This window comes from Xyrauchen texanus, chromosome 16 (assembly GCF_025860055.1).
Source record: "Xyrauchen texanus isolate HMW12.3.18 chromosome 16, RBS_HiC_50CHRs, whole genome shotgun sequence".
Classification (NCBI taxonomy): domain Eukaryota; kingdom Metazoa; phylum Chordata; class Actinopteri; order Cypriniformes; family Catostomidae; genus Xyrauchen; species Xyrauchen texanus.
In genome coordinates, this window is record NC_068291.1 from 14071857 (window position 1) to 14099763 (window position 27907).

The 27907-nt window shown below is 38.8% G+C and overlaps 1 pseudogene; it reads left to right on the top strand.

Annotated features, from left to right (window-relative positions):
* The first annotated feature begins 4 nt into the window (after positions 1–4).
* Positions 5–27504, top strand: LOC127656826 (receptor expression-enhancing protein 1-like; annotated as a pseudogene).
* The last annotated feature ends 403 nt before the right edge of the window (positions 27505–27907 follow it).

The window sequence follows — 27907 nt, forward strand, 5'->3', positions numbered from 1 at the left end:
CGCAGGAAACTCCTCCCTGTTGACAACACACGCGCCGCTCTCACAGCGCAATGGTCTCCTGGATTATTTCTAGGCTTGTGGTGTAAGTCTTTATTCTGCTCTTGTTCAATGTTGCCCTTGGTGTTTAAGAGAATCGAGTGCTTTATCTTCATTTGATCATTTTAAGCTGTTTTCTGCTCTATTGACGACCTCAGGTAGATCACATACTGTAGGTTTAATATGGTTAGGCTATTTATAAGGCCCCATCAAGCCTGGCTATTTTGTTTAAATTATGATATTATAGTGATTATAGAGACTCTAGAATTAGAGTAGGCTACACTATGAGTGTTTTGACTCCATGCTAAATTTTGCAGGATATACGAGCGGTGCATTCTCATATAGGCTATTCAATTAATTCGCTTTATTTTACGCTTGTGTTCATTGCAAAATCTAAATCAAGGGAGAATTCACATTGTAAGGTGAAGTTATTATATCTTGCCCGCAGTGTGGAATAGTAAATACAGTACAGGTCTTGTATATAATAGAAAGACAATGGGGCGGTTCAACTATCTGATGGACATCGATCTGTGAATTTGCACCATGCATTTTATTTTTTACTATTTAATTGAGTTAAAATTATCGATTTGGTGTGCGCATGTTTATTTTTTCTATGTAAATGTTAATGTAGTTATTGTAAATGTTTTGTGAGACTTCAGTTATGTTCACCTTATGTTCACATGATTTTTTTAACCCTCGCGCTGTGCTTGTAAAATCTCTAAATAGCCTTTCAATTCATTTTAGATCACAATATCCGATGACACTGCACTATCGTCAACACTTGTGCATTTAATTATATTCTGTGAGAAGGCCTAAAAATAGGCTATTATAACAAACCTTTCGTTTTTTGGTTGGTGTGTCCTAGTTAGGTTGAATAACAAATGTTTCTGGAAATGTTTTGTTGTGTGGGTCCCTGACGGGGTTCTTCACAGAACCGGTTTGTTTGTGGGTCGGTCATTTGATCGGGTGAGAAACGCAGCTGTTGCCGAGCTGGTTGACTCAGAAAGAGGGCACTGCTACTTGTAACCCTTAAACACATGTGCAGGTCACCTTTTTGGTTTTCTAGCACTTTCTAAACGCCCGTTTTTCCATGTTTAGCCTATACGCAGCAGAACAGTACCAGTGAGCGACATCCGTGCCGCCCCGTTTGCAGATGATCTTTTCATTGCGCCCTTGACCAGCATTCACTTCTTGTCGGGTCTATTTTTATCAAGCAAGCAGAATGTAAACTTTGAATATAAACGGGCCGGGGTCGAACAGATCTGTCGCCTCTAGACGTGCAACAATAGGCAAGAATCACACAATTAATATCCTGCTGAGTAAATTTGACTCTGGGCGCCTTGCTAAAGTGCAGTTATATCAAATATCAGTAATGGGAAGGGAGTGGGGCGGTTTCCTTTCAGGAAAGTGGACCAAGATGGATAACAAGTGGTTATTGTTATGAATTCTTGTAATATTTAAATTTCATTAGGGAACAAAGGTGCTAAAGACACACCTTAAAGGGATAGTTCAACCCAAAATGAAAATTATTACATCATTTATTCACCCTTGTGCCATCCCAGATTTGTATGACTTTCTTACTTCTACTGAACACAGAGGAAGATTTTTAGAAGAAAATCTCAGTTGTGTAAGGCCATATAATGCAAGTTAATGGTGGCCAGAACTCTGAAGGTCCAAAAATCACATAAAGGCAGCATCAAAGTAAGCCATACGACTCCAGTGGTTAAACCCATGTCTTCAGACGCGATATGATTGGTGTGGGTGAGAAACAGACCAATATTTAATTTCTTTTTTTACTATAAATCTCCACTTTCACTTTTACCACCTTCATTTGTTTTTGGCGATTTGCATTCTTTGTACACATTGACACCTACTGGGCAGGGAGGATACATTTTAGTAAAAAATGGACTTAAATATTGATTTGTTTCTCAACAACACCTATCATATTGCTTCTGAAGATATGGATTAAACCAGTTTTATGGATTACTTTTATGCTGCCTTTATGTGATTTTTGGACCTTCAGAGTTCTGGCCACTATTCACTTGCATTGTATGGACCTACAGAGCTGAAATATTCTTCTAAAATTTTTAATTTCTGTTCAGCAGAAGAAAGAAAGTTGTACACATCTGGGATGACATGAGGGGCGAGTAAATGATGAGAGAATGTTCAGTTTTTGTTGAACAATCCCTTTAAGTAAAATTTGCTTTTTTCTGGTCACAAAGTGTCTTTTCATTGAATATTGATGGAGCAACATCATTTGTGTAAAAATTTAAATAATTGAAAGATTTTTTTTTTTTTAAGTGACGAGGGAGTCTTTTAACCCCACATTTGGAGAAAAATGGGCTGTAGTGATATCATGTAAATGAAGGGAAAATAGTTATAGGGCAAAATTTGTCAACTTTTAAGACAGCAAGATGCTTTTTGAGTAAGAAATTAAGATAATGCTTATTCAAAATTTCTACTTCAGAAAAGTGTGTGCCATTTCCTGTTAATTTCAATCCCATTTGGCATTTAATAACATTTTAAGTATTCTATAAACAAATTAATTTCCATTGTGATTGGATCAGTCAATTTGAGCCCACTTTGTACATTTTTCATAACAAATCGATTCACCCCACTTAAAAACAATGTGTTTCATAGAGGCCTTTGGCCCCTGCCACATGGGGACTTTTTACCCCAAAAACTGTCCTTTCACCTATTGCACAGTTATTAAAAATATTTTGACTATTTGACCTTGAACAAAACTAAAAATGACAATTAAGTATTTTGTCTAAAAAAAAGTGTTGATCTCAGAGAATCTCATCAGCTACATCAACGTGCAACATTTTAAAAATGATTAAATATTAGACCAAATTACCTCAAAATTAAACATTAAATGCAATGATCTCATGGATCAGAAATATTTTGCTGTATATAGTGTCAAACGGATGTTAGGCAAAGTACTGTGGCAGTTGTTGTTAAATATTAAGTGCTTTGGGAGAAAATAAAATCAAAAGTGCTTTTTGCTCTGGGGGGGTCTTTAGCCCTGCTGTACTCTATTAGGGGAGACTGGAAATGATTGTAACATTGGTTGTAATGTTGCTTCACAAAACAAGGTAAATCATGTTACTGTCTTCATAGTGGCATATGTGCAGTTCCCCTTCTGTCACTCACTCGACGTTGTTTCGAATTAAGTGACACAAGGGTCTTCCTTGGGAGCCTCGCGTACCTCTGTACTTGCGAAAAAGGCCAATGTGGAATTGGCAGACAGAATTTGCATGTCCCGCCCCCGGACATATGGGTATAAAGGGAAGCGGGCATGCGTCTGTCAGTCAGGTTTTTTCTTCGGAGCCGAGCGGTTGTGCAACAGCAAAGCTGAGTTCACCACTGTTCCACTCACCTCTACTGGCGAGAAGCACTGCTGTCTCTCTCTGCACGCTGTGCATTCCACGCAAAGAGTGTTTTCCTCCTAAAACAGTTTATTTCTCTAAAAGAGTTTGAGTTTTCCACTCATAAAAGAGCAATACACAGCAGGCGTTGAATGTCCTTTTCAGGACGCGTCTTTTTCAAGATGCCCTTCCGCCTCTGTGTAGTTCCTGGATGCGGTTGATATCTCTCCAAGACCAACGGCCACGGACGCTGCCTCGTGTGCCTGGGCAGTGATCACACTGAGACGGCTTTTGTGGATGGTTCATGTACTCACTGCGAGAACATGACCATGGCAGCGTTGTGGTCGCTCCTTCTTCCCACGGGATTGAGGAAGACCCGGCTGGTGATGAAGGTGATTTGGGGATGACAAAGGGCTCTGTTTCGCCGGGTAAATCCCCACGAACCACCCGCACCTCGACACGCTCGCTCGCTTCTGTCTGAGCTCGGGATGAGTGTGGCTCACCTCACAGCCAGCTGGCATTCTCCCTTGAGCCTCTGGCACACAGCTGGCTCCGGGGGCTGCGCAAGTACGCATTTGCCCTAGTGAGCCTCCTTGCACTGGTGCTGTGCAAGATCAGGGAGGACGAGGAACAGGTCACCTTGGTGGCTCCTTACTGGCCCACCCAGACCTGGTTCTCGGATCTTACGCTCCTTGCGACAGCACCTCCCTAGAAAATTCCCCTGAGGAAGGACCTTCTTTCTTAGGGAAGGGGCACCCGTGCCCAGACCTCTGGAACCTCCACGTCTGGCCCCTGGACGGGACGCGGAAGTTCTGAATTGATCTACCACCTGCAGTCGTAGACACGATCAACCAAGCCAGAGCTCCCCCCACCAGGCAACTTTACGCCCTAAAGTGGCGCTGTCATGAATTGGTGTTCTTCCCGAGTCGAAGACCTGCAGAGATGCACAGTTCAGTCAGTACTTTCATTTCTACCAGACCCAGGCCGTGCACACCCCTTGCGGGTCTGAGTATACTCAACAAGAAGTGTGGCATCCTCGTGGGCACTGGCCATCGGCACCTCCCTAGCAGACATCTGTAGAGCAGCAGGCTGGGAAACACCCAATACTTTTGCGAGATTTTACAATCTCAGGGTTGAGTCGGTCTCGCCCCATGTTTTGTCAGGTCCGAGCCGGTAGAACTCGATAACGCGGCACAACCGACCGGGTGTTCCACTTGCACACAGCCCTTCACCAAGTTGATCTAGTGCACCTTCTCTCCCAAGTTAGCCACTAAGCGTTGATTCCTGGATGTTCTCCTCCCTACCCTTCTGGCCTGCGAATTCAGCGGAGCAATCAGCGTCCAGACCCACTACGAGCCACAGGTGCTCTGTATTGGGGTAGGGATCCACGGGCTTAGTTTCCTCCTCAGGCCACTCCCCATGATATATTTTCCATGGTACGGTCCCCTGTCAGTGGACCCGCTTCTCCCTAGGGCAGTCCCACTGCCCCGGTCGCCATGCTTGTAGAGCTCCCCTCATTAGGCAGGACCTACCACCGCCGCTCCTGCATGCAGCTTCACAACCCTCATGGTGTATTTCCCACATGTTACCTCCCCCTAGCCTGGGCAGGATGTGGCCTCCGCAGGGTCTTTTCCCAATGAAAGAATAGGACCGGTTCTGTATATGACATCTCTTTTGGGGGCATTGGGGAGGGCTACGTGCAGCCGACACAGTTGCCACTAGCATGCAGCAGCCTGCTTGCACCTGTCTCAGCAGTTCACGTAACACGGACTAGTGTGTGGCGTTTTTGAATGGGACCCCTTGTGTCACTTCATCCGACAAAACATCGAGTGACCTTCCAGACCTACCACTGTAAACGGCTGTGCCTTATTCTCGGCTCCTCAGTGCAAAAACCTTGCACATTGGCCTTTTCTCAAGTTTAGAGGTACGCAAGGCTCCAGAAGAAGACCCCTTGTGTCTCTTCATTCGACACAACGTCTTGTTCCCTCCCTCAGGGAATAGAGATTGCGACATTTTAAAATGAAATAAAAAATAAAAAATTCACAAGAAAAAATATAATTATAAAATATTAACAACTACAGTACTCTTGGTATTAGATTTGTTCAAAATAGGTATCATTTTTAATCTTTGAAGATCTACTCTACAATGCATGTTATGACCAAAGCACAGTAAATATTATTGTAATCGGTAAAAACATCTAACTGATCACATTTTGTCATATGTTGTTGAAAAGCTCTCAAAGAGCAGAATACAACCAGTCTATTTGGTTTACTCATACAAAAATATAGCAAGTAATAGTGCAGTCTTTCTGAAAACATATTAGCTTTCCTGGATCAGATGACATCATCGGAAATGATTCATCGGAAATGGATTGGGTTCAGATTGGTGCAAAAAGTCATCCATATTTGGGCAGAGAGACTAGTGATTGATTGGTGACTGTTAAATATGTGACACAGTATATGACAGTCTCAATGATGACTCAAATGGCACAGAATGAAACTCATTCTGTGAAATCTCATTACTAAAATCATGTATGCTATGCAAACCTTTAGGATGTGTAATTATTTTTTAGGTGCAATTATTATGTTTTATTTGTTTGGAGATGATTTTGGACACTTGTAGATGTTTTTGGACACTAGGATAGATTATTTTGTAATGCCTTTTGATTGCTTTGTCGTATCAACACAAAATTTTACTTAGTTACAGGTGACATGATTGGGAACAAAACAAAGTTTTTTGAAGCTGCCTTTTTTTACACCCTGAGATATATAATTTCAAATCAGAAAAATAAGATAAATGTAAATTTTTGGCTAATTCTTTTTCAGCGGTTTCTTAGGCTGATCGTCACAGAATTCATTAATAGATTTAACATAATCTATATAATTAAAAAATTGAAAGCTGTGAACCCCTCTTATCCATTACACTTGACCCTGCATGTTTTTGTTTTTGTTTTATAAGCCTTTAATTTTGGGTATGCCACTGAAACAGGAAATCTTTAAAAACACCCTCAGATCTTAAATGGTTCACCTTATGTCGTTCTAAACCTGTATTACTAACATATAAAGAGATATTTTGAGTAATTCTTTGTCTGGAGCTTAAAAAATCATACAGATTTGTATCGACATGATGATAAGACACAGAACTTGGACTATTGGTGGACTGTTCCTTTAAAAATGAGTTATTTGTTAAATCATTAGAGTACATGATCACATAATCCAAGCTATGACATAATTTTATTGAGTTTTGTGGTATACCATTGAATACTCAGGATATATGGTTCTACTTATTGATCTCAGGCATGTTTGTTGTATCACTTACAGGCTCATATTTGGCACCCTTTACCCAGCATACTCCTCATACAAAGCTGTTAAATCAAAAGATGTGAGAGAATATGTAAGTATGAGTCATATTCTGTGCATTTTCACTACTTAATATTCATTGCTTTCTCCCTCCTCTTAAATGTATGCGCCTGCTCATTCCATATGCTGTAATTAGCGTGTTTTACTTCAAACAGGTGAAATGGATGATGTACTGGATAATATTTGCACTTTTTACTACAGTTGAAGTGATTACTGATATCTTTTTATGCTGGTAAGTACATTGTGTCATTACGTGGTGCTTCTATTGAGACATGTTGTCAAGAATTATTCATATTTTAAAACTGTTGATACTTTTTGATGTGGCCTATACAACCAGGCCACATGTAAGTCTTACTTTATTCTTTGTTGAAGGCTCCTTTCTACTACGAGCTCAAAATCGCCTTCATGGTGTGGTTACTTTCCCCATATACAAAGGGATCCAGTGTGCTGTATAGGAAATTTGTGCACCCGACACTGTCCTCTAAGGAGAAGGTAATATCATTGATGTGATGCGTTCACTTAGTCCTTTATTTTTTCCTTTGTGGTTTATTTCTATACTGCATATGATATTTTTTTCCCTCAGAAATGTTATTTTTGGGTAAACTATCCCTTTAACGCTAAGAACTTTGATTGTTTGAGTTGATGGGTGCTCCTGGGGAAGTGTAGATTTGACCCCTTTTCCTGGAATATTTTGGGGTGATTTCCCTGGTTGTTCTTGGATGAGTGGTGGTAAGGAAATGGTCGTGTGATTTTCCACAGTCTTTCCTCCTCTCTTTATTTTTGTGGCAGGAAAAGCATCAGGAGGACACAATAAGGTCAAATGGATATGACAAAAAAAGAAGAAAAAAAACTGATAACACTTATGAAGTGTACTTTTGTAGAAAGAAACAAAAGAAAGTTAAAATACTGTCCTTTCCCAGTTTAATGTGTAGAGACAACTGTAAGTAAGCCATTTGTAGGTTCAAAACATTGATCTGTTAAAAGCAACATTGGGCTGAGCCATGGAGTGAGTTTGGAGTGGGACAATCAGTTTTTCCAACCAATGGCAGATGGGGGTGTGTTCAGGCAACCTGTTTGAAAACAATCATTGTTTTTGCAATTTCATTGATGCTCTTGTGGATTAGAAAATGCACTTCAGCTTTAAACAGTGAAAGTAGAACTTTCATAGATCATATGTAAAATATTCTGACTTTATGACTCTTTCTCAGGACATCGATGAATACCTTTGCCAAGCAAAAGATAAAAGTTATGACACTCTGATGCATTTCGGGAGGAAAGGCCTGAATGTGGCAGCAACAGCTGCAGTATTGGCTGCCGCCAAGGTATTTTGTCACCTTTCTGTCATGCATAGAATTGATATTATTTATTATACTGTTGCATGCATGGATTGTTCAAATTAGATCAATCATCAGTCATTTTGATATATCACCATTGGGTTAAGTTTAACATATCTCATATAGACTGGAAGTTGCAGGGTTTCCACTATCACATTTCAAAACATGGAAATAATGGAATTATTAGTTTTCTGAGCCTGGAAAAGTGATGGAACTTAATAACATCTTAAAATTGGAAAGTTCTATAGCTAATAAATGTAAATGTAAAAATGAAAATGTCTATACACTGTAAACCCTAATGCTCAAAATAATGAATGTTTTGAGTAGGGAAAAATTTTATCATACAAATTAGTTCAAATAAATTAAGCTTTAAGTATTAAGAACTTTCTCTTTCTTTTGAGTTCACGAAACTGACACCTTTTAAGTAACCTAGTAAATAGTTTTTTTGTTTTGAGTTTAATGAACTTGTCTCTAAATTTACAGGAACTTAAATTTAATTAAAAATGGGCAGGGGTTTTATATTTCCCAGCATGCTTTGCATGGCACTCGACAGGGAGAGTGATGTATATAATGTGTCTTTGAGGAAGATGAATGTAAAGGGATACTTGTTACTGTTTTTGTTATTAACAATTTTTATTGATTCCATTAATAAGAAAAACAAAAGCAACATAAATTACGGAATCAATTATTTACATTTAACCCCTCCCCCGACCAAAATCATAAATTGCATCGAACACTTGCATCTCTAGATGTAGACTTGATGTTTTTTTAAAATCCTAAGCCCACACTCCCTCCTCTAATAACAAGTTTAAATCTTTCTCCCATAATCTCTTGAGAGAAATTAAAGCTCCAACCCCCAGAATTAACAGGGAGTAATACACTGATGCCTCATGACCTTTTCCAAAAGCAGAAATCACCACTTCCAGAATATCTGCCACTTTAGTGCTACTCCCAAAAATAGTACAGAGCAGGTGGCGCAGCTGTAAATACCTAATGAAATGAGATCTGGGAAATCCTTAAATGTTGAATCATATTTTCAAAATATCTCAACACTCCACTCTCATATATGTCATTTTAATGATCTGTTTGGGCCACTGGAAGGCCCGGCTGAAAAGCCATTACTTGGCAGTACGCAGTCAGAGCCAAAGCTTCGGATTTAGACCAATTGACTCTGTATCCTGTGAATTTAGAAAAGGGAGGCAAGGCATAAATCTAGTGGAGTCAGAGATGAATAATAAAATATCATCTGTGTAAAGCAAAAGCTTATGTGCCATACCGCCACCACCCCTGGAAAATCCTCTTCTTATCACAGCTGATAATGGTTCCAGGGCAAGACAGAACAATAATGGGGAAAGAGGGCAACTCTGCTGGGTGCCCCTATCCAGAGTAAAAATAATCTGAAATCCATTTGTTTGTATCGCCGCTACTGGGTGTCTACACAGTAACTTAATCCATCCAATAAAAGTATTTCCGAACCCATATATTTCCAAATCCTTAAAAAGATAATCCCATTTTACCATATCAAACGCCTTTTCGGCGTCAAGTGAGATGGCAGCGACCGGAGTCTGATCATTAACCACTGACCACATGATATTGATGAATACCTAATGTTATCAGAAGAGCTGCGGCCCTGAATAAAACCCTCCTGATCTATATGTATAAGAGATGTCATACATTTATATAACCGGTTAGCCCAAATTTCTTACAATATTTTAACGTCTAGCTGGATCAGGGAAATTGGATGGTAACTTTAAACTTGGTTAGATTTTGTCCTTTTTAAGAATCAGACTAATCTAGGCTTGCATCATGGTTGGCAGAAGCTTTCCATTCTTTAATGATTCCGTATAAACTTTTAGCAAAAGTGGAGCCAGTTCTGTAGCATAAGATCAAAAATTTCAGCACCAAAGCAGTCTGGCACCGTAGCCTTGCCTGTAGGCAATGCCTTAATTACCTCGTCAAGCTGCTCCAAGGTTATCTCAGAATCGAGATAATTTTTTTCTCAGTCATCAGTTTAGGGAGTTCAAATGGTTCCACAAAGTTCCTAATATCTTGATCAGTAGACGAAGACGTGGAACTATAGAGATCAAGATAGAATTCTTTAAAAGCATTATTAATATCAATGGCCAAGGTAAATATTTCACCACCAGCAGATTTCACTGAGGGAATGGTAGAAAAGCACTCTCTCTGATTTATATATCTAGCCAAAATCTTCCCTGCTTTGTCCCCCAACTCAAAATATGACTGTCTTGCCTGAATAGCCAAAACTCCACCTTCCATGACAAAATAGTATTTGTAAAGCAGTTCAATGGAAAGGATGAGGCGAGAACCAGCCTGGCGATATAAACAATACTTGAATGATTAACTTAGACAAAAGACAAACACACACAGATGATGGACATGTCCGTAAACGATCTCTCTCTCCCGCACCACCGTCCACAATCAGCCTTTATCCCTCTCGGAGGCTTAATTAGCCTGATAAGGGACCAGGTGTGTAGAACCACGACCCGGCCCCGCCCTCCACCCTTTCACATTCCTCCCTTGTTCTCTCAGGCAGGGGAGCCCCCGGCATGACGTACTCCCACCCCCTTTCCCTGAAGGAGGGTGTGCCCTAAGCCCTGTCTGCCGGCAGGTCATCCCTGTCTACCTGGATGAGGGAGGGGACAAGGGGAGGGAAACAGAAATATAAAAAAGGGGGGGGGGGGTTACTTGCTGTAACAGTGTAGTACCCCCCCAAAAAACACTGTAAAATTTAAACGAGAGGGAAAAGGCCAACGCGGATCGGGAGTGAGAGAGAGAGGAGAGAGAGATGAAATAAAAACACTTACTCACCAGTTCTCCGATGCGCCGTAGCTTGTTATTTGGCCACTCCTCTACCCTCTAACGGACGACAGCCACGCCACTCTGGGCGGATCGGGGGCAGTCCTCCAGCCCCTCTGTTCTCGGGGAACAGAAGGGGTCTCCCCTGCTCCTGGTAGCGGTTCTCCCGCTCCAGGCGGTCGGCAGCGAGCCTCTCCCCGCTAGCGGTCGGCAGTCTCAGACCCGCTGCGTTTCAGCGGCCGGTAGGGGACTCCTCCGCCCCTGGCAGCGGCCCTGACCACTCCAGGCGGTCGGTTAGGAGCCCCTTCTCCCCTCGTGGCTGCTCCGTTGGGGTGGATGGTAGTGGCGAGAACTCTACTACGGCGTATCCCTCCTCCTTCCCGGATTTCGGCACCAGTGTAAAGCAGTTCTATGGAAAGGAGGAGGCGAGAACCGGCCTGGTGATATAAACAATACTTTAATGATTAACAAAAGACAAACACACACACATGATGGACATGTCCGTAAACGATCTCTCTCTCACGCACCACCATCTGCAATCGGCCTTTATCCCTCTTGGAGGCTTAATTAGCCTGATAAGAGACCGGGTGTGTATAATCACGACCTGGCACCGCCCTCCGCCCTGTCACAGTATTATATCTGTATTTCAATTGGGTAATTTCTCTGAGGCCATCAGATGACATTTGGCGATTCACCTCTGTCTCTGAATTTTTAATATTCCCTTCCAATTCCACAAGTTCTTGTGCTTTGGATTTTTTGGTGAATGAGGCATAATGTATGATCTGACCCCTAAGAACTGCCTTAAGTGCCTCCCAAGCCACGCCCACAGGATTCTGAGGACCAACTGGTCTGCATATAAACATTAATTTCAGCCTTTAACATTTGTTGGATTTCAGGATTTTGCAAACGGGATACATTAAAGCACCAAATATATGATTTATTTTTCTCTGTGTGTGGCAGCACCTCTAAACTCCTCCGGGCATGATCTGAGACAAAGATGTTTCCAATTGAGCAATCAATAACAGATGAAATGAGTGACTTAGATATGAAAAAAATATCTATTCTAGAATAAATCTTATGGACTGATGAAAAAACGGATAGTCCCTACCAGATGGGTTCAAAAGTCTCCACATACTGTATCTGTAAGACCAAGATTTTTACACATCCTGAGAATCATCAGTGTTGGTCTAGGGTGCTTACACATTTTTGCTTCCCTATGATCAAGGACTGAGTCCATCAAAAGATTAAAGTCTCCTCCCAATATTATATCATGAGGGGTGCCAGCGGCTTGCAACATCCCATCAAGATTGATAAAAAAGCCCTGATCATCAAAGTTATGTGCATAAATATTAGCCAAAATAAGACTTTGCCCCTGAATTTCTGCTATAACAATAATTAATTATCCTAATTTATCTTTAATCTGTTTGATACATTTGAATTGTAGATGTTTACTTATCAATGTAATGACTCCCCTGCTCTTACTTGAGAAAGCACTAAAGAAAATATGTCCACCCCATATCTTCCCAACTTTTTCAGTTTCCTGCGTGAAAAGATGCGTTTCTTGAAGAATCACTTTATCATATTTCTTACATTTAAGAAAAGAAATAAACTTCCTTCTTTTTATGGGGTGCCCCAACCCATTCACATTCCATGTGGAGCGAGATAATCCACTCATATTAACACTTGACATTTTAACATATTAGAAAAATAGATTGTGTGTCAAAAATAAAATGATAAAGACCACATTCCCCATTAGTGCAACAATCAAACCCCAAACTTCCCCAAGAACTAAACAAACAAAAAAAGAAAAATGTGTGCATTAACCCTGTGCATGACAGCGCCAACTGGCATCCATCCCTCTAAACTCAAACAGTCCATATATGCCTATGAGAGTCCCCACGACAACTTTGCCAACGGATTGCTCTAGTTCTGTGTTTCTATACAAATTTGTGAGACAGAGTTACATAACAGAAGAAAATCTAGTTGGGATAAACACAAAGAACTTGTAGATTCATCCACATAACTGTCCCGAATGTGAGTTCCTCCACAAAAAAGCTTCAGCCGCTAGCGGAACCAGCAAAAAAAAAAGAAAATAAAAGAGTTTTCTCAGACAGTCAAACGAATGTTCAGTGAGCCGGCCCATTTGACATGAGTGCAACAGATGACCCAATCACTCAAATGTCCTGTGCAAAATATTTTACAAAATAACCCCAACCAACAGGAGGCATAAATGCAAAGAACATGCAGATTCATACACAACACTGTCTTGAAGGAATGTTACTACACAAAACAAACTCCAGCTACTAGGTGGAACCAGCACAAAAAAAAACTAAAAGGTGCCCAGTTTCCTCAGATGGTCAATTGAAAGTCAGGCCCACTCAACTACAACGTGAGAATCACACAATGACTTACGCCATTGACTTTATGAAGGACAATGCTTGTTGGGGACAAATAAATACTTTGCGGTCATCCTTAGCATCTATTCCCAATTTGTCCAGGAACATCAGTGCAAAAGTTAGCTTCCATTGATGTAAGAGTTTCTTGCATTCCTTGAATCAATCACGTTTCTCGTTGAATTCGCAAAATCTGGGAACAAGAAAATGTTGTGGTTCTTTCAAGAAAACCTTCCTTTACTCTTCGCCTGTGTAACACAAAATCTTTATTGGATGATCTCAAAAATTTGGCCTGAATTGATCGGGGCCTTTCTTTCTCAGCGGATCGCCGAGCCAGAACTCTGGCCTGTTATATCGAGCAAACTTGGAAAGAGCCCGTCCAGAAATTCCACCAATTTCTGACCCTCTGCTTGCTCAGGAATTCCGTTGCTAGCAGATTAGCAGCTAATTCCCTCTCCAATGGCTCCAGATAATCGATCTGTTTCTCAACATCCGCCACTCTTGTAACCACCACAGTGAATTTTGTCTCCATGGATGTGATCGATCAACATATTGCAGTAAGATTCTCGAAGTCAGCAACAACCTTCGTCAGTATTGCCGACACATTCAGCAATTCATGACAAATCTATTTCACCTCTCCAGCCAAATTGACTCCCTGGTCCGATGCCTCCGGAGAGGCATCAGCTTGAGCACGTAATTGCCTTTTAATGTCTCCAAAGCACAAGGATTTTGAATTCTTTGACATGTTGTCCTCCTAGAACAGTTATGGATCAGGGTGTAGGGTTGTGCCGATGGACGATATCATCGTCCATCGTGATGGCTGACCAACATCACGATGTAGAGCCACCATCGTGATGCCACGCCCCCTTTTGCGAGTCTTGCTAGTGTGACTCACTAATCCTAGTCTCTTCTATAGTTAACCTAAAAACTTTGCAGGGATTGCTCTGTAAATTAAATTGATAATATAACTAATGCATATATGCTATTTTAAATACTGTAGTACAGTGAGGAAAATAAGTATTTGAACACCCTGCTATTTTGCAAGTTCTCCCACTTAGAAATCATGGTGGGGTCTGAAATTGTCATCGTAGGTGCATGTCCACTGTGAGAGAGATAATCTAAAAAAAAAATCCAGAAATCACAATGTATGATTTTTTAACTATTTATTTGTATGATACAGCTGCAAATAAGTATTTGAACACCTGAGAAAATCAATGTTAATATTTGGTACAGTAGCCTTTGTTTGCAATTAAACGCTTTCCTGTAGTTTTTCACCAGGTTTGCACACACTGCAGGAGGGATTTTGGCCCACTCCTCCACACAGATCTTCTCTAGATCAGTCAGGTTTCTGGGCTGTCGCTGAGAAACACGGAGTTTGAGCTCCCTCCAAAGATTCTCTATTGGGTTTAGGTCTGGAGACTGGCTAGGCCACGCCAGAACCTTGATATGCTTCTTACAGAGCCACTCCTTGGTTATCCTGGCTGTGTGCTTCGGGTCATTGTCATGTTGGAAGCCCCAGCCTCACCCATCTTCAATGCTCTAACTGAGGGAAGGAGGTTGTTCCCCAAAATCTCGCAATACATGGCCCCGGTCATCCTCTCCTTAATACAGTGCAGTCAGCCCTGTCCCATGTGCAGAAAAACACCCCCAAAGCATGATGCTACCACCCCCATGCTTCACAGTAGGGATGGTGTTCTTGGGATGGTACTCATCATTCTTCTTCCTCCAAACACGGTTAGTGGAATTATGACCAAAAGGTCTCATCTGACCACATGACTTTCTCCCATGACTCCTCTGGATCATCCAAATGGTCATTGGCAAACTTAAGACGGGCCTTGACATGTGCTGGTTTAAGCAGGGGAACCTTCCGTGCCATGCATGATTTCAAACCGTGACGCCTTAGTGTATTACCAACAGTAACCTTGGAAACGGTGGTCCCAGCTCTTTTCAGGTCATTGACCAGCTCCTCCCGTGTAGTTCTGGGCTGATTTTTCACCTTTCTTAGGATCATTGAGACCCCACGAGGTGAGATCTTGCACGGAGCCCCAGTCCGAGGGAGATTGACAGTCATGTTTAGCTTCTTCCATTTTCTAATGATTGCTCCAACAGTGGACCTTTTTTCACCAAGCTGCTTGGCGATTTCCCTGTAGCCCTTTCCAGCCTTGTGGAGGTGTACAATTTTGTCTCTAGTGTCTTTGGACAGCTCTTTGGTCTTGGCCATGTTAGTAGTTGGATTCTTACTGATTGTATGGGGTGGACAGGTGTCTTTATGCAGCTAACGACCTCAAACAGGTGCATCTAATTTAGGATAATAAATGGAGTGGAGGTGGACATTTTAAAGGCAGACTAACAGGTCTTTGAGGGTCAGAATTCTAGCTGATAGACAGGTGTTCAAATACTTATTTGCAGCTCTATCATACAAATAAATAGTTAAAGAATCATACATTGTGATTTCTGGATTTCTTTTTTTAGATTATGTCTCTCACAGTGGACATGCACCTACGATGACAATTTCAGACCCCTCCATGATTTCTAAGTGGGAGAACTTGCAAAATAGCAGGGTGTTCAAATACTTATTTTCCTCACTGTATATGCCAGAGACGTGACGTGTTAGTCTGTGAAAATACCGTGTCAGGCAGGCTACACAAATATTGATCTTGACATTGTTAGCTTCTTGTCTTTTTTTTACATGTCTTACACTGTACATTTAGATTAAAATATTTTATGTTGTAGGCTACAAGAAAATAGCCTTTATTAATTAATTATTAGTAGTTGTAGTGTCTCAGGAAATCTTGCTCATTGTCACATAGCTCTTGTATACACTGAAGCGGCAGTTTAAGATAAACCCAGACCAGCTGAACGTCAAATAACTTTTGTCTGGTTAATACTTTTAAAGAAAAATTTCCTTGGCCATAAGTCCATAATGTCAAATCAAATGAAAGAAACAAGGTGAATATGAATAACACACATTTATTAAAACATAGAAGAACAACAAATAAAGAACAAGAAAACGGAACAACACTCAGACCGAAACTTCGGCATTAACATTTCACTTATAATTAGCAGCACAATTAACTTCAGCACAGGCTACAAAATAAATTATGTTATTGAAATATTGTAAAGTGGTCATATGAACTACACAAATGAATGTTAAAAAATAATATGCAAAATCGAATAGCTCCACAACGGATGGCGAAAAATGCGTAAAGAAGTCTAATATCTTTCACCATAGACCATGTTTAAATTTCGATGTTTCTGGCCAGAAATACCAACATATTCACTTTATCTGGTTTTAATAAGCTGCAGATTGGAGTAACTACACTACCCGCTGTGCTGAAGACCCGCTCTGATGGAGTACTGGTAGCACATATGCGTGAGATATTTCCGTGCTAATCTTGCCATGAACGGAAACCTTTTGTCGTTCGTTTTCCACCAAGTCAGCGGGTCCTCTTCCCCATCAATGGCCATTTCCTGCAGGTACATGGTCATTTCTGCCTCGACCTTTTGCTAATCAGTGAGTAAAATAACGAAATTATAATTTTTCATATAATTTTTTTAAATTATATGAAATTATATAACCCCCCACCCCGCCCCACCGACGATATCATCGTCCATCGCGATGTTTTAATGTCAACATCGTCAACTGCCAATTTAGGGGACATCACCCAACCCTATCAGGGTGTATCAAATCTCACTGGTTTATATCATTAAAAGTAGCAAAGTGCACAGAGCTCGCTGTTCATATGAACCTCACATGGCTTCACGTGACCTCCACTTGTTAGTGTTTAATGCTTTGTTGTGTTACTGAGAAGAGTTTCTGTTATGTTTTTGGGGGTAACCATTATGGTGAAGAGTGGAGCTTGAGCTTAGGTTGAGGATAGCTACAATTTGAGATTGCTTTACAGTATATTGCTTTATTCATTGAACAATTTCTATGCTATTCAAAACATAGTGCTTTCAATTTGTATGCATTTAACATGCTAGCGTTAACTATGCTCAATATTTACCTTTAGCTAGTACTAGCTAAGGAGGCTGCTTCAACTTCGAGCATTGATGTTGAACTAACATGGTAATTTTAAGTTCAGCCAAAGAGTTACATTTTAAGTTATGTGCCATTCAAATGTAAGAGTCAGATTACTCAATATTTCAATTTATTATTGATTAACATGCATGTGTAGCGCAAACTCTCAAAGTTCTATTTTCTTAACCCTCCTATTAACCGTCGTATTGCGTTCAGAATACACCTTTTACATTTGCGTGTCAATTTTGACCCGGTGGAATTTAAGCTTATAAATCATTCATAAACTGATGGTTTTAATCTAAAACTATATTGTAAGTCATTAATAGGTTCTTAAATGTTCATACATGTAAAAAGATTGATATTTTTGGCATGTTAACTGACAAATATAAAAGTTATTAATAATTTGCCCTTTTTATTTTTTAAAGAAATAATAACATGTAGAAATTCTTTGACATTTCAAAATGTGTCTAACTAAATTTTAACGGTAAAAGACTGTAAAAATACTACAGTAAAAAAAACTTACCTTAGGGAAGTTACCTTAAAATATACAGAATTTTTAAAATATTTTTAAAAAGACAATACGTGTATTTATACGGTAAAACTTTGTAAAAATTATCTTTTTTATAGAAAAAGTATGATTTTCTTTATAAATCACAGTACAAAATTATAATATGTTTAACAAGAGAGTACACATATTTTTTTACACTAAATTATTGTTAAAATTAAGGTAAAAACAATAATCGGGCGTTCCGACAATTCCCTGCACAATCCATTGTATTTCATTATATTTTATGGGAATAGTTATGTTTCTTCTTATTTTAATTATTAGTTATGTATATTGGTGTGTTCTGTGTTGTTTTTTATGTAGTTTAGTTAATGTTTACTGCATTATTTAAATTTCATATGTGTTACCCTGATGGTGTTTAGTGTTTGTGTGAGTGACACTGAGCACTGTCTCTACATGTGTATTGGTCTTAGCTCCAGGAAGGGCTTCTTTTGATGAACTTCATGTCATCATGTGCCCTTTTGTTGTTACTATAGTGATTAATTAGACATTATAAAGTGTAAAACAGATTTGTACAGTTTCAGAATTTATCAAGTTTATTATTTAACAATACACTGTAATCCCTAAAGTTGTCATTATTGTAAAAATCAAGTTGTCTTAATTAAGTATTTCTTGAAATTTAAAGTTTTGGACTCATAACACAAATATTTAAGTTCATTGATCTTATTTTTCTTAAAAATCCATAGACTTAAGATTTCAAGTGTTAATAACTCAAACTATTGAGTACAAAAGTCTAATTGCATGTAGTTAACTCAACTTAAATAATTAAGTTCACTCTACTTGAAAACCACGTTAATTTAACTTAAATACTCAAGTTTTGGGAGATCCCATTACTCAATGGAATTGGGGGAACGAGTTTACTCAATCAAATGAGTACAATGAACTTATTAGGGTTTTCAGTGTATAAATGATGGTAATGCACCTTCAAATATACAGAATGACATCCCGTAAAGCCTGAAACGTGGTTACCGTCTTTTTTACGATGAATTTCTGGCAACCACAGCTGCCAGTTTTTTACTTTAAATTTAACAGGATTTTTAGAATTTAGAATCTAATTTGAGAATTATTTGAATTAATTTCCAATTACTCAAAACAGCTCAATACAACTTGCTGTTCAAAAGTTATAAAACCAACATGTTCTTTTTCTACTAAACTTCATCAAAACAACTGTAAAACTCAAGTATACAACATTAATTCTTCTTTACTATGTGTTTAAGCTAAATCTATTCTATTTAGATAGATTAGTCTAGAACGTTTGACCACATTACTCCAGTATTAGCATCCCTACACTGGCCCCATATCCCCATAAAACAGAGGATAGATTTAAAAATTCTGCTCTATGTATACAAAGCTCTATCTGGTCTAGCACCTCAATATCTCTATGACCTTCTTGTCCCTTACTCTCCTACTGGAGCACTTCGGTCAGCTGACCAACTTCTTCTGAAAGTTCCTCGTTGTCGCTACAAATTGAAGAGCGATCGTGCATTTGCTATTGTAGGCCACAAACGCTGGAACAAGCTTCCGCTTCATATCAGGACAGCTCAGACGCTCTGCCTTTTTAAATCTGCTTTAAAAACACATTTTTATTCAGCAGCTTTTGAATACATTTTAATTATGGATATAGATTTTAGGCTCAGATATTTAATAGTATTTATATAAGGGTATATTATGCATATTATGTTGCGATTGAAATGTGTAATGGAAAGCACTTTAGGTCAACTATACTGTTATAAATGTGCTCTATAAATAAAGGTTGAGTTGAGTATGTGTGTGTGTCAGTGTGTGACTGTATGTGTATGCTTGTAAACAAGATGCAGTCCCAGTGAGAGACAAAAAAAGTTTGTAAGAGAGTATAGGAAAGAGGCAAAATGTAAGATAAGTGTTTATAAGTAAAAATGAAATTCATAGATGTACAAATAAATCTACAAAATATCACGTGTTAAGCCATAATTGATGTCTGGGTCAAAATTGACCCGCAAAGGCATTTAAAAATCTGAAAATTTAATTTATTATGTATACTTTGATAGTCTTGACTAAGTCCGTTGGTACGTTGTAGTATTTGAAAATTATAAACTACCTCTCAAAATCAAAAATGACCCGAACAGAATAGAGGGTTGAACATTGGAGTTTATTAACATAAAGATTTTCAGTTTTCCTAACTTATTAGGGTTTACAATGTAGCTAAAATAGATTTTCTTGTTATACTTTGCTCTAAAATATCAGATAGATATTGCTCTTGTGTACAGTAAAACTTGCTTGCAAGCCATAGTGATGTCCAATTTTGGAAAAGATTGTTCTTTTGAGTCGGTTATTTTCAGTAAATGGGTCAAATTAATATGAATGATTAATTATAAGCAAATCATCTGAATTAAAATTATTTTTAAAACCCCTTAACCAATAATCACAAATGACTGGAAAGGCCATGGAACAGTCATAGAAATTGATTAAAAAAGTCTGGCAACCCTGAAGTTGGTTATTTTAGATTCACACCTTATCATAATAAGGCTAGTCAAACAAACCATTCATCCACACCATCTTCATGAACAATTTGTATAAACAAAACAGATTGTAGATGATGGTCTTCAGAACACAGAATGACAGTATTTATCTGACCCTCCATGTATTTGATCCAGGGCCAGGGCGTTCTCTCTGAGCGGCTTCGTAGTTTCAGCATGCAGGACCTGTCGTCTCTTCAGGCAGAGGGCCAGACAAAGACCCAAAGTTCTGTAACCACTCAATCTGCAGCCGCACATCACAGAACACGCACCATGATGCGCAGCAAATCAGAAACTGGATACGGTAAGGGTAAGACCATTGATAACCACTGTATTTTTCTTAATTCTTTTGAGAGCATAAAACTATACGCCAATTAGATTGAAAAGGATACTACCATCAGCCAATCAGATTTCTGCAAATTCTAGTGAGTTTATATGCTTCTCTTGTTCATCACTTATATGCAATTGTTAAAACCACATATATTTGGCTCAACTGCAAACACGCAGCTTGTGAATAAATGCAGCTAAGCTATATTACTCACTTGCACATGCAAAAGTGGCATTTACTTAAAGGTGCACTCAGTATCTTTTGTTTTTGTGTCATCTTGGACTTACACTGACACCTAGTGGCTTGGATGCAGCATCACTCAAAATCAATAGTTTTCCATTTCAGATGCCATTGAAATTTAGTATTCCCAGTCAGCCATGATTAGTTTAATCAGTGAGTGAAAGTGTCAAATAACTAGACGGTTACTTAGATAAAGCGAGTAGTATTCGGCTGGTCATGTGATTCTAACATGGCTGCCCCCATGTACGGACCCTCTCCATGTAGAAAACTGCTTTTATAAGGTTAATGATATGGCTGGAGTCTTCATTTTAATGTGAGTGGTCATGAATTCCTATATATATCGCAAAATTACAATTCATGTCTTTAGAAGTTCAACATTTTTAATGAGGAAAAAATAAGAGTCTTAAAGGCACGGAGGGCAAAATCATCCTGTTTATTCTAAGGGTCAGAGAGACGGTGGAAAATGTTCACAGAAAACCAAATTATGACTGTTTCAATTGCACAAAAAAAAGCCTTACTAACAATATAACTTGACCTAAACAATAAAAATATTTGATATAACCCCTTAAAGTAATGCATTTTATTTATTTATTCTGATCTGAAAACCAGCACATTTAGATTTTCGATTAGACAGTATTGGTTTTCCATTCATAAACTGAATAACCAAAATGGCCTGACTAGTGTTTAATTCATACCAGTGTCTGGTTTTCATTTAATCCATCTGTTTTCATATGAGGATTAGGAAATTATTTTAAACAATGTTCTATCAGTCTGAAAATGAATAGTGAAGGCACATATGGGTTGTTGCATTGATTAATGGCAAACAAGCAGTAAATCGTTTAAGTAAGTAGTGATTTAGGAAAGAAATGGCTATTCTTCGTCAAGTTTTTCTTTTGTACAGGTTGGGAAAAATTGACCTTACCTTTTTAGATGGTTCCTGTCCAAGCTTGTAGATATAAGAAACCCATTGCAATGCTGTTTCGGAAAACTGTGAGGCAAAATATATCAGAATCCTTTTCATGAAAAGCAGGAGGAATGTATTTTCCCTTGTATAAACTATTTGTTAGAAGCATTGTCTTTCACCTACTAATTATTTAGTAAGTGACTCTTTTTAAATCCGTCTGTAATGAAATCCTAACTGGATCTGAAAGATCTTAAAATTCAAAGTTCAAACTACACTTTATTTACACAACCAAAGAGTGATACGAGAGATATGAAACTAGCACAGCTAAATAAGAAATAAGTTATATAGGTAATTTAACAGACATTATACAAAAACATTTGTCTGCTCAATGCCATGATTGACCAATCAGAGTCATATATCCAAAGAGTGGTGTAGTTATAGTATATACACAGTTTAAGTACAGTTGTTGTCACAGTTTGTGTTTTAATGCACTGTTGTCATGGTACAGGCCATGATTTTGACATGACCGATTATGAGGTCTTGAACTTGGAGCAATGCACCTATATGGAGCCTACTTGCACTCTGACTCCCACACCTACCCCGACCCCATCACAGCCCACTCCATCCGAGTCGCTCTCGACTCCAACACAGGCCAACACAACTCAAGTGCTTTTGCCCCCTGAGTCCTTCCAGGATAAACCTGCACTCTATCCTCCTTCTCCACCTGTAGCCCAGGAGGAGCCTAAGGATCAGGGGAAGGAGGGATTTGTCCCTTCTGGCTCACCCCAGCTCAGATTTAAGAGGCGTGCCCCAGAGGTATCCCTGTATTCAGATGGCTATGCCTGACATGCTTGACTGCACTGGGGGCTGTGTGGGCTTTGTTGTGACTAACCACTCAAACACTAACTAATGCTGCTGTTTAACCAGCAATAGTAAGATGTCTAGGTCTGAGCATACCATGATCTATAAAGGGTACATTAAGAGGGGCGTTATTGAGTGGGGAGTGTGCGCATGTGTATTTCGTCAGGGGGTGGGTGGTCTGGGATGTTGCGAGTGTCTTCAGTTCAAGCACATTTCATTAGGGTTACGGTTAGCGCCATGACGATACAATTCAACCTCCGATGAAAGGTCTGTTCACACTGAGACTGTAATAAATTAAATAAAAAAGGATTTCACCCCTGTATAGTAGGCAGTGCCGTTGCTGTAACTTTCCATGTTTTTGATGCATTTTGAGGAATATAGAATCTGTGTTTTTTATGCGAGCAAGATGAGTGAAGAGCGCTGTTGCATTAATTTACCTCCTGTGTCTTTATATTTACACATGTATTTTGCTATGGAAGTATATTACAAATAAACTCCTCAACCTAACTTCTTTTTTTATAATATCTAGATTAATGTCTGAATAATTTACCACTGGCTCACAGTCTTTTCTTTATTTAAATATTGCATATTTGTATTGAATTCAGGGTTTCTTGTGCGTGGCGAGCACCATTACAGGAATACTCAGTGAGCAGTGAGGTTCTGCAATTCATTTGTCTACACTCATAGTAAAATATTGTATATAAGTCTCTTTATAGGATATTGTGCTACGAGCTTAGTCCAAACTAATTGCCGGAGCTCACTGCCATTTTTAATGCCAGGATAATACACAATGAAATACTGCTAAATATTAAATAATGTACATTAAGACAAAACACCAGATATAATATAACATTTGAGGTATCGGCACATTACATAATTAATCTAAAAAGAAAGAATGTGTTTACATCTTCTATATTATTTATTTACTCCATGGGAGTGGGTCAACTGCACGTCCAGTGCCGGTGTTTGCCAGTTGATTAGCACCATTAACACACTGGATTGAGCAGCTGCAGCAACTTTGGTAAAGTGACAAACGCTTTTATCTCATTGGTCAGTCCGTTTTCATCGCAGTCTGAATCGTACCACTTTTCGAAAAAAAAAAGTTTGGATTGTTGGCGGACAATTTTTCGGACACAGTGTGAATAGCGCCATAGGAATCCATTGTTCCTATTTAAAAAGCTTGTTCGGAATGAACCTTCAGTCAATAACAGGAGAGAGATTAGTGTCTAATATGGCTCGGAAAGATGACTTAAATCTCTTTAATGGAAAAGAGTCAAGCTTACACATGCTTATAGTATTTGTTGGTAACTAGGTACAAATATAACAGCACTTCAGAACACATATGGTTAGCCATGTACAGTATCTACAGTAGTTCTTAGCCTTTTATTTGGACTTAATATGGTACATGTTTTTGCTGTTATTAACTCTGTCGAGGAATCTTGATTAAGTACTTACACATTACTGACAAGTTACAAATAAAATTTCACTTTGCCAAGTAAATAAATGAATTTACCTGCCATTCAGCTAATAACTTTATATGTAACTGCATCAATGTATGTTTAAAAATGTAAATAGCAAGAACAATATTCTGACCTTTGCTGTTTATATGGCATAAATGAGCTGCTAATCAAATCAAAGACATGCAAGTGCTTTACTATAGTGACTGTTAAAAGAGGAAGTGTTTGTTTAGATACATGCACAGTTCTCCTCCTATGACCTTCTGTCTGCTCGTAAAGACATGAGATCATTAAAGAGATTGTTCACTCAAAAATGAAAATTCTCATCATATATTCACATTCATGTCATTCAAAACTCGTACGACTGTCTTTCTTCTACACAATAGGATGAATTTTAAAGGATGTCTTTGTGGCAGGGCGGAGGGCGGGGCTGGGTTGTGATTATACACACCCGGTCCCTTATCTGGCTAATTAAGCCTCCGAGAGGGATAAAGGCCGATGGCAGACGGTGGGGCGACGAGAGAGAGATAGTTTACGGACATGTCCATCATGTGTGTGTTGTTGTCTTTTGTTTAAGTTTATTATTAAAATATTATTTATATTGAAAAGTCAGTTCTCACCTCCTCCTTTCCATCTAAATTACGTTACAGTCTTGTTCATTGATTTCAATACAATGACAGTTGGTAGAGAAACAGTTTAAAGCTTAAAAAAGGTCCCAAATGTGTCATAAAGGTAGTCCAAGCAATCCGTGCATCATCTTCCAAGTCTTGCGAAGGCATAAGAAATGTATTAAAGTTATTTTGTGAAAAAGTTTTTTGGCAGATCTCTGTTCCGGATTGTCTTGTCCCAATATAACCCCTGACCACACTCCCGAAACAACCAAGCTAAATGATCAAATGTAGGCCTTTGATTTGTCCAATTATGTTGGACATGTGTTTGTCTTTCCTTAGAATGACATGTCACAGAAATTGGCTTGCTGTCATGTGTTTACTTGAGCTTGCGATCATGTTTATTTGTGAACAGTAAACATTAGTACAAGAAAGTGTGCATAGCTCTCTGATTTTACCAGCGGGTTCTGTGATTGGCTCCAGATTCTCATCATGGATCTGCCTCTTCCTCTCTCTCTCAGCCTCCTCTTAGAACCCTACGACCAGTCACCTGCTCCAGATCAAGGAATGCCCTCACTTCTGACTCTGAAGACATGTGACTGTGCATATGCTCGGAGAGTGCTTTAGCTGTCTTCCCTGCAACATGAGCAGATGCAATGAAAGACGGCAGAGAAACGAATAAGGAAAGCAGCCAAAATGTTAAAATATTTAAAAGCAGCCTTGCTCTGTAATGAGGTAACCAAAGCGATGTGCAAACCTTTCACTTCTGATCTTTGACACTCGAGGGGGAGGGGCATCAACTGAGGTAACACATATATGTACATACTGCTGCTCTGAGACTTATCTGGGGTTATTGAACTCGTTTTGTATATATTTATGGGATGTCTGAGTGTAGATTGAATTTTTGGTATGATTTTGGAAGAAACAGACACATGCATGTCATTTTGGTTTTGTGTCTTGAGAGCCCTATTACCTTAACCACCACATACACTGCAATATTTTTGTCTTGTTACCCAGTACAAATGTTTACGAGTTTAAAGTTATTAAGACTTGTCATCAAAGTGATAGGTGTTTGCTTTAGTCAACTTTCTTAAGTTTTAAGTTGTCTTAACTTGTTGAATGTTTTAAGAGTGATCATCAACGCTTGTCATTAAGTTAGCCCAACTAAGTAATATTCAGAAGTGGATCTTACTCTACCTAAGTAAATCTCACACCAAATAACAACAAAACGTAATTAAATATAAAATAAATAAAACATAGCAATAAATCTTCAATTTGGATTTTTCCATCAGCACCAGACTTGAATTTTTGGGCTACAGTAGCAAATTTACGACCGCAACACACATCGGCGTGCCCCAGAGACAGGATAACCAGAGCTCTGGGTTAGCGCAGAGGGTGACTCAACATGCATTTGATATTTTGGGACGCAGACACCACAAAACGAATGCACTTGATATGAATCATCTAATTTAAATCACTGGGGAAGAAGTAAAATGATAGTTTCATGTTTACTCAATTAGGAGGAATTCGTTTAACTTAATTTTTAACCAAACTAAGATAATGATGAAGAGACATCTATTATGGTTATACCTCTATTATTAAGCTACCAATGGCAATTTAAGAGTGGAAGAATTATGACAGGCTAAACATTCATAAGGGCAAATAAAAATTGTAGAATGAAGGTGTTTAAAATCTGGATCTCCATGAGTTTTGGACAAAAAGTTTTCCTCCTGTCCTAACAAACTGGCTCTTTTTACCTTCAGATATTTCAAGATATGACTTACTATAATTATTAAGAACCTGATGAAAGGAAAACAATATTTTGAAAGACACAAAATGTTTACTGGAAGCACAGTTCCAGCTCAGTAAAGTGGCCCACTCATACTGTTGGTACCATCAGAATATTATAACCTGCCCTATAAAAATAATGTCTTATTTAAATGAAGTTCATTTAGTTTGATTTTCCCATAGCATTTTGAAGTAAAATAATTGTAAAATTTTAAAAGTTTCTAATACATGAAATACATGAAATACAGTTTATTTATTTGAAGATCATTTTTGAACCCAGGAAAAACCATGACTATGTCATAGTGTATGGGTGTTTTGAAATTGTAAATGATAGGTCAATTTGTGAAGTGGCTTGTTGAGTGCGTTACAGCAGAGACTTGGCGCGTGTGGGGGCTTCACGCTATTCTACGGCATCCACGCACAGCTCACCACACGCCCCACCGAGAGCGAACCACATTATAGTGACCATGAGGAGGTTACCCCATGTGACTCTACCCTCTAGCAACCGGGCAAATTGGTTGCTCAGGAAGCCTGACTGGAGTCACTCAGCACGCCCTGGATTTGAAATTGCGACTCCAGGGGGGTGGTAGTCAGCGTGAGCTCACTGAGCTACCCAGGCCCCCCTAAAAGTATTTGTCTTGTAGGGTTGGATTAGGTCTTTTTTAGGTGTTAGAAATTAAATATAGAAGGCCTGCTAGTATCAAGTATGCGCACTTTATGTCCAGGAAGGTGCCACGGGAATGGGGCCCAGTGGGCTTGAACGATTTGCCTGTTCATTGATGCGACCCTGCCCATGACATCAAAACCTCACTCCAGCCTGGTATCCAAAGTTGGCAACCATAACATACTTCAGCTTCAAGTTGAGAAAGTTTATTCAACTTCTGATTTTGAATAGTGTTGTTTCAAGGAGTTATAGACATTTTTACTGAAAACAAGACAAAAATATTTTATATATATATCTAATTATTATTATTATAATTTTTTTTTTTTTTTTTTTTTTTTTTGCAGTGCAGTATTGTGTACTCTTCTTCTAGTTTATGAACATACCTGGGTGTATCTTTGTTTATAGTGGGCTGAGTACAACTGTCTGCACATTTGAATACAAGCTTGTACTAAAAAAAAAAAAGAAATACATTTATGATATTGTGCACCTAAAAATACAGTAAATCAACCACAAAATATACAATAGGAATCGTACTGTTATGTTCAGATAAATCTGTTCAATAGCCATTTGTAAAAGGCATAGTTCACCCAAAAATGCTAATTCTGTCATCATTACTCACCCTTATGTCGTTCAAAACCTGTATGACTTTCTCTCTTCTGTAGAACATAA